Source organism: Mustela putorius, unplaced genomic scaffold (genome assembly GCF_011764305.1).
Source record: "Mustela putorius furo isolate JIRA1106 unplaced genomic scaffold, ASM1176430v1.1 tig00003987_pilon_pilon_pilon, whole genome shotgun sequence".
NCBI classification, from domain to species: Eukaryota; Metazoa; Chordata; class Mammalia; order Carnivora; family Mustelidae; genus Mustela; species Mustela putorius.
The window spans coordinates 1,571,664-1,583,304 of NW_025422126.1; the positions used below are offsets into that span (position 1 = coordinate 1,571,664).

The window sequence follows — 11,641 nt, forward strand, 5'->3', positions numbered from 1 at the left end:
GAGATTTCAATTGTATTATTGTTTTTCAAAACAATACAATATGTCATTAAAAAGATTACTTTGTTATATTAAAATCCTCATAACGAATTATTCACATGATGTTCACATAATGCAGAGCCATCATCAGAGCAATGATAAAATTTCAAATTTACAAACAAGAAACTTAGAAATGAAAGAGATTTAGAGAATTCTCTAAAACCACCTATCTAGAAAGTTGCACCATTAAGAATCTGATGGAGAAAATTTTCCTCCAGACCAATGCCATGGGATTTCTAAAGACTCAGGCTTTGCCTAAACATGTAGAAAATTTGAAGATGAACCTACTTGGCCCTGACACTATAGATGATGGGATTAAGTACTGGTGGAAGAAGCAGGTAAATGACCACCACGAGAGTGAGGACTATGGGAGGCAGATGTTTCCTAATGTGATGGACCATGCATACCCCTATTAGAGGTACAAAGAAGATAAGCACCACACATACATGGGAAAAACAAGTGTTGAGTGCCTTTAGTCGCTCTTCACGAGATGCAATGCTCAGCACAGCAAGGAGAATTAGGACATAGGAGAGGAGGATGAGGACTGAGTGGGTGTCCAGTGTGATAATGACCACATACAACCCATAGATGTTGTTAACACTGGCATCAAGCAGGATAATTTCAGAATATCCTGATGCAGGCGAAAGGGGTGGCTGAGGACATTAGTGTGGCAATAATGATAACGCCTTAATAATATGAGAGTGGGCATCATGACTCCTGAACTTTGTAACAAGTGGTCCAACCAGTCTTACCAATCACATCATTGGTGAGGATGCCTGAGTAGTGCAGTGGATGACATATAGCCATGAATTGGTCAAAGGCCATGGCCAGCAGCACTGAAGATTCCAGGAACGTGAAGGTGTGGATGAAGAAGAGCTGAGTGAATTAGGCTCCTACTTTGATTTCCTGGGCTTCCCACCATAACACGGTCAATATCGTGGGGAGTGTAGACATGGACATGCTCTGGTCAGATATTGCCAGGATGGACAGCAGATAAAAATGGACTGGTGGAGTGAAGACTCATTCCAGATAACAGAGAGGATAGTGATGTTGCCTAGGAAGGCCCCCAGGTATGCAAGACAAAATGGAATTGGGAACCAAGCATGAACAGACTTCAGTCCATGGAAACCCTCTAAGAGAAAGGTGGGTTCCATAGTACCACTGTTATTCCAGACCACCATGGTGGCACTTCAGAAGCCCTTTGGGTGGGAGAGATGCTGAGAAAGTTATAGGCTATTCAGAATGGTGAGCAAATTCTACCATATTCATGTAAAATCAACCATTAGTGTTCAAATGATTTACAAAAATACAAGTAGGAAGAAAGACATCCCAGGTAGCTGAATCATCAGGTCAGGAACAGCTTATAAAATATGCAGTCTGGTTGCAACTGTATACAGGAACCTGTGATCTTTGTAGGATGCTTCAGGTGTACATCACAGCCTTGAAAAATTTAATGTACATGCAAAATAGAGAAATAAATCCTCTAGCTAAATTATTTGCATTAATACAACAAAATTTAAGTGAAAATAAGGACACTCATTGATCTCCTTCAAATTAGCCTGTGGATCAATTCTTAATCTTATTTTCATTCTTCAGGGGTAGCCTTATATCCTTAATCTCATTGTTAACGATATATAATATTTTATTTATTTACCATTCTTCACTTCATTCTGTTTTTCAGTTTAAAAATAGTTGTTCATGCATATGAACACATGTCTCAGTTAAATAAAATGATTTAATTGATTAGTTCTTTTATTTACATATCAAATGAATTCCAATTTCTAATTCTTTTATTTATTTTTCCAGGAACCTGAGTAGTCCTGCATACGTGGTTCCAAAGCACACAACAATAGACCTTCTTATGCACTTGTCTTTTATTTAATATTAATAATTGTATGATTAAGTTTTAAGTCAGAACTTTTGTCTCTCAACTTTAACTTTCTTAATATTTGGTAATGATATTTTGTTACCCTTTTCTGTTTATTATCCAACTGACTTAGACAAATATATACCAATCCCCAAATGGATTTTTTTATTACTCTCAGATAAATTTGAATTGGTGTATACAAAATATAAATTACTTGATATTACAAGACTTTACCCAGTTGAAATAGATAATCAGAAAGGAAATGCTGCTTTATGTTCATTATTTTGACTTCTGTATTATTCACCAATGTATGTTTATTTGTCTATGTAGTTGTTGATCTCACTGTATAAATATTATTATATTCTTTTTTTCATTATATATAATGTGGTATCTCTATATTTTTACTAATTTTCGAGGCCACTATTTTCACAGCTACCATTATATGAATATCTTCATGTAAATCATTTTTTCAAAAGATTTTATTTACTTATTTGACAGAGATCACAAGTAGGCAAAGAGCAGGCAGGCAGGCAGTGGGGGAAGATGGTTCCCTGCTAAGCAGAGAGCCTAGTGCAGGGCTCCATCCCAGGAACCTGATATCATGAACTGAGTCAAAGGCAGAGACTTAACCCACTGAGCCACCCAGGTGCCTCCATGTAAATCAATTTTTTATATCTTAAGGTTTTCCTCAGCATGGATTTTCAAAAGGGGTATACTGAATCAAAAAATAAAACAATATATACTGAGATATATACTGATATACATTGCCCAACACAAATTTAACAATAATACTTAAAGTTAAACATTCATTTCTTCAATAATATGACACTGGTCCTTCTGTTAAGTATATATACATATCTCATCTTATTTACTTATTGTAGCGAACATATAAAAACAGAGTAACTAAAACAACAGGGGTGTCTCATAATTTGTCCAAGGTTATACAACCAGTAAGCAGAATAGCCAGAAATTCATGAGTATTTCTACCATCAGTTCATGTCTAAATGATGTAAGAAATTCTCTCTGGCTATTAATAAATATTATTTCTAAGCCCCTTTGCCCTCAAAAAAAAAAAAAAGCTATTCTCATTTGTTTACCAGTTAGATCATTCTTTCACATAAATGACTATTTATTTTCATTCTTCTGTGAATTGTCTTCTTAAACTTTTTATACATCAATTATATTTGTTAACTAAATAACACAAAATTAATGGTTTAATCAAAACAGTTAACCCATTTTAAGTTTTTTTATAATTTTCTTACTCTGGCCATTATTCTTCAGAAATCAATTTTAGGCAGTAAATTAAACTACTCTTTTCTTTTGCTTATCTGTTCCTTGCAAACATGGAAAAGCATTCTGTTTTCTAGCAATTAACAAGTATTCAGTAGCATCTTCTTTGATTTTTTTGGGGGGGTGATCTATAAACTTTTTCTTTTCATCTGTCAAGATGCTGTATGTGTGTGTATGTGTGCAAGGAAGAATATAGTATAAAGAACAGTATTATTAGATGTTCATGATTACTAAATTCTATCCTTCGTTATCATTTCTCAAATTATCTCTTCTTCAAAAACCTGCAGAAAATACCAGGATCTTACCCTTCCCCTTCTCAACAATGCCTAAATCTCCAAACTCTTAAAAATCTGTCCCTGGTATTTGTCCAGACCAGGGTGAGAACTTCCTGCAGAGAGTTTGAGTTTTCTTTTAAGTTTCAGCTGCCTGCACTGATTTATGTGGATTTCTTTCCTAGTAGAGAAAACTGAATATTTAATGCAGAGTTTGGAACCTGAGGGTTCAAATTTAACTTCCTTATTTTCTAAGGTTTGCCTTGTTCCACATAACAGCTGAAAGGTTCAGAAGGAACATGGAACCAGGGCCTCCAGGAAAAAGTATAAATACATTTCTCAAGTTCCCAAGTCCAGCAGTTCCTGATCCATAGGTTCTCATCCTGCCCCCTAGGGGACTGACATGTTGTTGACTCCTCTGGATGTTCTGACAAGTCTAATCTGAAATCTCCTCCTGGGACCTTGTATCACAAAGACTGCTTCTCATTAACTTCCCATGGTCTATCCTAACCAAATACAAACACCCCCCCCCCACCCTCATCCAGAGGGTTTTCTGTCATAATTGCCAAACGATTCTTTACTTCTTAGGGTCTGATGATATCAATTTTCAACATTCTTTTCTCCTTCTTCACCAGTAAAATCTTGTCCTGTCTACCTTGCCCTACTACTTAATCTATGCACCTCTCTCATACATCCCAGGTTATAAGTTTAACCTGTGTCTACAGAGAAAGAACAGTTATTTCTACTCACTATGAGGAGTCTCTTTATGACATTTTGGGCTACTTTTTGAACTCATGTTTCACTCACTCCTGGTGGAGATGGAGAATGAAAGATGGACATAAGTTCCATTAATTAGTTAGTCTGTCTTCTCCCATGCTAGATTCTAGGAATACCTACCAATGTTCTAGGAATATCTACTACCTACCTCAGGTAGGAATACCTACCAGAAGTCCCTACTTCTAGAAGCATGCTTTCTCACTACTCGGGCCATGTCCATCAGTCCCCATCATGTTCTCTTTCTCAAGCTCCCTGTCCCTGACTCTCTAACTCTGTTTCTGTGACTCTTCTAAGTGACTGAGTCTCTTTATATCTCCTTGTCTCTGTAGTGTGTCTCTCAACTGATTTCTGGTTCCATCTCTCACTGATACTCACTTTCTCAATCCTGGGGTTTCTGTGCAATGTAGTAAGCAATGATCTATCAGCCATGACCTGAAACAGAACATTACCATATTTTTTAGTAAGAATATTGAAGGATCCCCTTTAAATTCGTCTCTCCATCTGTATTTCCAGTCTGGTGATTCTCAAGACGTTGGAGGAGTAAGCAGAGCTGAGCTAATGTTTTTAATATTGTTGCAAACTAAAATGTGCTCAAGATTCCCTCCTCATGATCAAAAACACCCCTTCCTTCCTTTTTTTTTTTTTTTTTTTTTTTTTTTTTTTGGTCTTCTGAAGCTTACAAAGAACTTGTTGTATTCTAGGTACTGCTTTGTCACCTTACAAATATTTATTTGTCAACCATACAAGGAAATTATTATTCTCATGTAACATATAAGGAAATTGAGGCATGCAGCAATAAATCATTTTGCCCGAAGTCATAGGATATAGTGAAGTAGCATTTCAGGACTTGGTAATAGGGCTCCAGACTCTCTGCTCTTCATCACTATGGTATGCTGTCTCTCCAGTCTGGATAGACAAGGGGAGTCAGGTATGCCTTGCTAGCAGACAAGAATAAAGGAAGAGTTAAGGTCAGTGTTCCTGTTAAGTATAAGATTTTACAAAAGCGAGTTCTCTCCTAGGGTGTGAAAGTCTTTCTGACCTTTTCTATCTCCCTTTCTGCTTATTTTCATCCTCTTTTTCTGTACCCATATCTCCTATGAATAAAACTCCTTTGTATATGTCTATGTATTTACTCCTCTGATTCCCTGACACATATTTCACAGTCTTTGTCCTTTTTTCTCTCCTGCCGGGCCTTCACTATATTTTCACTTTTTTACCCATTTCCTTTTACTTCTGTCTGCTTCCATCTCTTTGAAGTCTTTTCCTCTTTCTCCCAGATTTCAGTGTTTTGGGTATATCCATTGTTTTCCCATGATGTTCTCTCATTGCTTTGTCCCTTAATCATGACTTTTTCTTTCTTCTGTTTTAGTGTCTTTCTCATTGTTGTTCTGCTTCTATATATTTCTCTACCTCCCTTGAGGGTTTCTGTACTCACGAAAGATGCTACTCTGAGTTTTCTTGCTCAACATCACCCATCATCAGGGAAATACAAATCAAAACCACAATGAGATGTTACCTCACACCAGTCAGGATGGCTAAAATCAACAATACAGGAAACAACAGATGTTGGTAAGGATACATAGAAAGGAGAATCTTCATGTTGATGGAACTGCAAACTGGTGCAGCCACTTGGGAAAACAATATGGAGGTTCCTCAAAATTTAAAAATGGAACTACCCTATAATCCAGCAATTGTACTACTAGGCATTTATTCAAATGATACAAAAGTAGTGATTCCAAGGGATATATGCGCCCCAGTGTTTATAGTAGCATAATTTACAATAGCCAAATTATGGAAACTGCCCAACTTTCCATCAATAGGTGAATGGGTATATATATATATATATACACACACACACGTATGTATGAATATATATATATATCTGATATATGCATATATATATCTGATATATGCATATACATACATATATATCACATATATATCTCAGATATATATATAGATATCTATAGATATCTCAGAGATATATATGCATATCAGATATATATATATATATATATATATATATATGTCAGATATAAAAAAGAATGAAGTCTTGCCATTCTCAGTGACATGGGTAGAAGTAAAGAGTATTATGCTAAGTGAAATAAGTCAGAGAAACACAGATACCATATGATTCCACTCATATGTGGAATTTGAGAAATAAAACAAATGAGGCCACAATTGGGAATTTTAATGTCATAGAATTGTGGAATACCTTTCCTGATACCTTTTTTGATATGGTAAGGGCATAATAGTATTAGATTAAGAGGAAGTTTGCTTTCTACAAAACAAATCACTGAATTCTTTTAGGAAAGTAATGTGCATTTTTTTTTTTTTATGTTCTGAACAAACAAGAGAGAAAATAGGGGGTTAATCACCTATGATAGTAATCTTAATGTGTTCTTAATGTATTCCTGACCAGAGAGGGAAGTTAATTGCCATCCTTCTCTCTCTTCATGGCTAGCCAAACTCTTTATGTTCTGGCCATTGTATTTTTAATTTTCAGAATATAATGTTGTTTTATATCTCTTGCCTTTGCAAATACTACCAGTGCTCTATAGTATATATTTTTTTAAATGTCTGTCTTTGCTTATATCCTAAGAGAGTCAGCATTAAAAAAACAAAACAAAACAAAACAAAACAAAACAAAAAAAAACTCTAGAAGTCTTCCCTGCCTTCTACTGCAAAATGACAGATGGTTTGGTCTATAACCTCTTCAGGAATCTTGCAAGGTTATCCTACTAATTATGGTTCATTTGTTTGGCATCTCTTTCCCCAACCTCACTGCATTCTTTGAGAGCAGAAGATATTTTATATTTATCTCCTGGTCACTCGATCCTGTGATACATTTGGTTCTTGTTCAATATTTGTTGGACAATCTATCTTTGTCACAAAAAGGCTAAAGAAATGTAGGACAGGAACAAAACAAGTAAGAATAATCACGGACACAAATTCTGTGCTCCAAACATTGGCTTGCTACTAGGCTTGTATTCTTCTTTTTTTTTTAATATTTTATTTATTTATTTGACAGAGAGTGAGAGAGAGATCACAAGTAGGCAGAGAGGGGGTGGAGAAAAGCAGGTTCCCTGCTGAGCAGAGAGCCTGATGTGGGGCTCAATCCCAGGACCCTGGGATCATGACCTGAGCCGAAGGAAGAGGCTTTAACCCACTGTGCCACCCAGATGCCCTTAGGCTTGTATTCTTGAAGAAATAATCAAACTCAAGGCAATCAATGTTAGTTTACAACTAGAAAGCATGAGGAACATATTTAGAGATGTATATGTTACCATAACTAGTGTTTGACTATTGTTTTCTTCTGACAACAAAAAGGCAATTATATTGAAGAAAAGTATTCACTCTATAAACAAACCATCTATATTCCAAATTGTTAAAGGATAAATATAAAATTAAACTGTTTTGCATTCACAACAATACAGTCATTAGAGAATTTATATTCTTCCACCAAGAGGAATCTAGCAATGTCACCTTACACTGCTTTGTTCTTTTTTCTTGCCTTCACTTTCCCTCATCCCTGTTGCAAGAGGCTTACAGATAGATGCTTTCTGTATATAATAGGTGCCGAGGTTTTCTCTTGTTTCCATTATTTCTTAAACATATACTCTCACAATTCCTTTCTCCATGTTTCTCTTTCTTGCACCTAACTTTCTGTATGCATCATTCCCTCTCTTGTATATTTTTCTCTTAGTTGTAGACTGATAAACTGCAATGTAATCGTGGTATGTTTCTGAGCTGCTACTTCTGTGATCACATTTCTGGAGCTCCTGAATTGCTTCTCCTGGGCTGAAGTTATTGCTCAGTTTGGTTTGTCCCTTTCGATTGCCTATAGTAGTTTAATGATAACTGAATCCACAGCAAGAAATCTTTGAAATAAAACAGGGAATAACAGGACACTTAGCAGAGGATGCAGGATAATTTCTGGATGCAGCTAATAATAAGGAAAATGTTTAAAAACCTATAAGAAGTTGATTAAATAGTTATTACATCAAACTTGGAAGACACTCACCACTAATGTCAAACTGATGAATGAAAAAAGTGAGAAATGGGATTTATATATCTCACATCTTTTTTCTCATATATATATATGAGAATATATTATATATATATATATCTCACATCTTTTTTCTCATATATATATATATATATATAGCTTTTCTCATATATATATATCAGCTATAAGAGAGAATGAAATCTTGAAAATTGCAGCAATGTATATGGAGCTAGAGAATATTATGCTAAGTTAAATAAGTTAGTCAGAGAAAGGCAAATACCTAATGATTTCACTCACATGTGAAATTTAAGAAAACAAAGAAGCTTAGGGGGAAAAAAGAAAGAGAGAGGCAAACCAGAAAACAGACTCTTAACACTAGAGAACAAATTTATGGTCACCAGAGGGAAAGTGAGTGGGGGGGTGGTTGAAACAGATTATGTGAGCTAAGGGGGGTACTTGCTGTGATGAGTTCCGGGGGTATATAGAATTGCCAGATCATTAAATTGTACACCTGAAACTAATATTACACTGTATGCTCACTAACTAGATTTAAAATAAAAACTGTCAAAAGTGGGGGGGGGACAGTATAGGTACACAATTGTTACAATTGCCTTTGTGCCAGGTTTCAGAGTTGCCTTCCTCTATCATTAATTTGATCAGTCCATCTTCCCCTAAGAAAACTCAGAAGTGCACTCCAATGTCCAATTCCTTGTCTGACCTTGCCCTCTCCCTAGTTTGGCTACACACATTTCCAGCCTCTTTCCCACCTCACTCCTCCACTTAAGTCCTTTGTTATACCAGCTGAGTTTATTAGCCTCTAAATATTTCATGTTTTTAGAGCTTCATGCTGCATACTCTTTCTTTATAAGATGATTTGAAATGCAAGATTGCTTGATCAACGGGCAGCAGTCACTTGTTTAAAGGATACATATTTCCAAATGATAGTGTAGATTCTTTTCTTTGTGTTAGGTGAGCTTAAGACAGAATATGATAATTTTAATGTTGTGAAATTTGAGCAATACCTATAATTCCTACAGCTTGGAAATGATGTTTTGTTGTTTTGTTTTCTTTTAATCCTTCCTATCTAGTGTACCCAAATTAATCCTCAAATTTTCGGTCAGGGATTAACAGTAACTCAGGTCACAGTGGGGTCCCAGTGATGACAGTACTGTTTGGCCTCCTCTCTCTGGCTGCATAGATCCCATGTCAGTGATATTCAATATGTACTGATAAACACTGAATGAATGAAAAATTTATAACCTCATCTTGCAGGGCTGTGTCTTCAAATTAAATAAAATTTATGCAAAAAAAAAAAAACCTTAAAAGATGATTTTAAAACTATGAGCTCATAGATACGATTTTTGTTAGAATCATAAGGTTGCTTTCTTGTTTATCAGGAGGGAAATGTAAAGCAAGGATTTCAATCTAACCAGAAGCATGCAGGGTTAGTATAGGCTGTGGAGAAAGACTGATGGAGGCCACCATTTTTTCTCTGATGCCTACCTCAAGCTCAGTAGACACATATACCCACACCCAGAAGCAACTTATATTATCACATAAGGGGACAACTATGACAACAGCAAAGCACATCACTCAATATCTAGGTCAATGTTCTTTTCTTGGAGTTTCTTGCTGTGACCTGCACCTATCAACAAGTTGATTCTCATGGTTGGCAGGATTGTGAATTTCCACCTATGCATTCACATGTATTGCACTTGTTAGAAAATTGGACTTCTGGCATTCATGCTAAGCACTGGGGTGTCGGAGGCAGGCCCCTGGCCAGGGCGGCCTCCGCCATTAAAAGATGGCGCCTGGCTAGTTGCCAGGTTAGGATTGCCTCGTGAGACTAAGCAGAACGCCCAAAGAGGAAGTAAACAGCACTGGTTGCTAGGGAAGTTGTTCGTTTGGGTGCACAGCCTGATTCGCTCCCTCCTGTACCCTGCTCACTGATTGGTCATGTAAGCGTATATAAGTGTGTAGACTTGCGGAAATAAAGAGAGAGAAGATGCATCCGAACCAGGGTTTTAGTCGTCCTTGCGGGGCGAGGGCGATAAATGGCGCCGGCACCCGGGAACTAAATAAAGGAATCTTGCAAGGTAATCCGCAGGAAAGCGGGGAGTAAAGGTCCACAGGTAAGCGGGGACATTAGCCACATTCAAAAGTGGGAATTCCGCAGTAAAGCGGGGAGTAAAGGCCACGTTCAAAAGTGGGAATTCCGTGGTAAAGCGGGGAGTAAAAATAGAAAAACCTTGCAAGGGAGAAGTCCGCAGGTAAGCGGGGTAAAACCATGACAAAGGTGGTGGGAAACTTGTACAAGTCCGCAATAAGAAGCGGGGCGGCCTTAGAGCCAGGATTAACTTGTACAAGTCCGCAATAAGAAGCGGGGCAGCCTTAGAGCCGGGATTAACTTGTACAAGTCCGCAATAAGAAGTGGGGTGGCCTTAGAGCCAGGATTAACTTGTACAAGTCCGCAATAAGAAGCGGGGCGGCCTTAGAGCCGGGATTTTACAAGTCTGCAATAAGAAGCGGGGCGGCCTTAGAGCCGGAATTTACCGGTGAGTCTTTAACGTCCGCGTCTGTTGTCTGTGTGTTCATAATGGGATCCGAAGTATCTAAAGTGCGGTTGGAAGGGTCTTTAGAAGACCTGCTGAAAGCCAATGGAACTCCACTAAAAGCAAAAACTGCTCGGGCCTTTATGAATACAGTAGAAAAGGCAGCTCCATGGTTCCTAGATGAAGGCTTGCTAAACATACCTCAATGGGACCACTTAGGGGAGGATTTGAAGAAACAGGATGCTTTAACTCTTCGAATAATACGTTGAATTGCACTAAGAATTTGCTATCTTGAATGTCACGGCCTTCAAGCTGGCTGTGATTATGCGTATCCCTACCCATGTTCCTATCCCAGTTTCCATTCCAGAGGACAAGTTACCGGTGGTGCTATCCAGAAAGAAGAAAGATTTTGGTATCACAGCTGCCATTGTGACAGCACTGGCTATGTCTACAGCAGCTGCCACGGCAGCAGCAGTCTTGCTTGCTGCAACTATACCCACTGCGGAAGCTGTGAACACCCTTGCAGAAGGAACGGTGGCTGCCCTTCAAACATAGACTCAGTCAATGCACATCTGCAAGCAGGAATCCTGCTAGTCAACCAGAGAGTAGACTGGTTCAAGAACAAGTGGACATATGGGGGGTCCTATTGGGACTGGGATGTATAGTACCCTTCCCGGCAATTTGTGTAACTCCCATAGCCTATACTAATATGAGTGACTTACAGAATGTCTCCCGACAGCTCTCCCAATACTTGCGGGGGAATTAGTCTGCAGAATTCCAAAACTATACTCAGCACCTGCTACTAGGCATAACAAGGATAAATAACACCAGAGGTGAG

At 37.7% G+C, this 11,641-nt stretch overlaps 1 pseudogene; it reads right to left on the reverse strand.

The window, feature by feature from the left end:
- Positions 1 to 272: 272 nt before the first annotated feature.
- LOC101670874 lies at positions 273 to 1,217 on the reverse strand (annotated as a pseudogene).
- Positions 1,218 to 11,641: the final 10,424 nt, after the last annotated feature.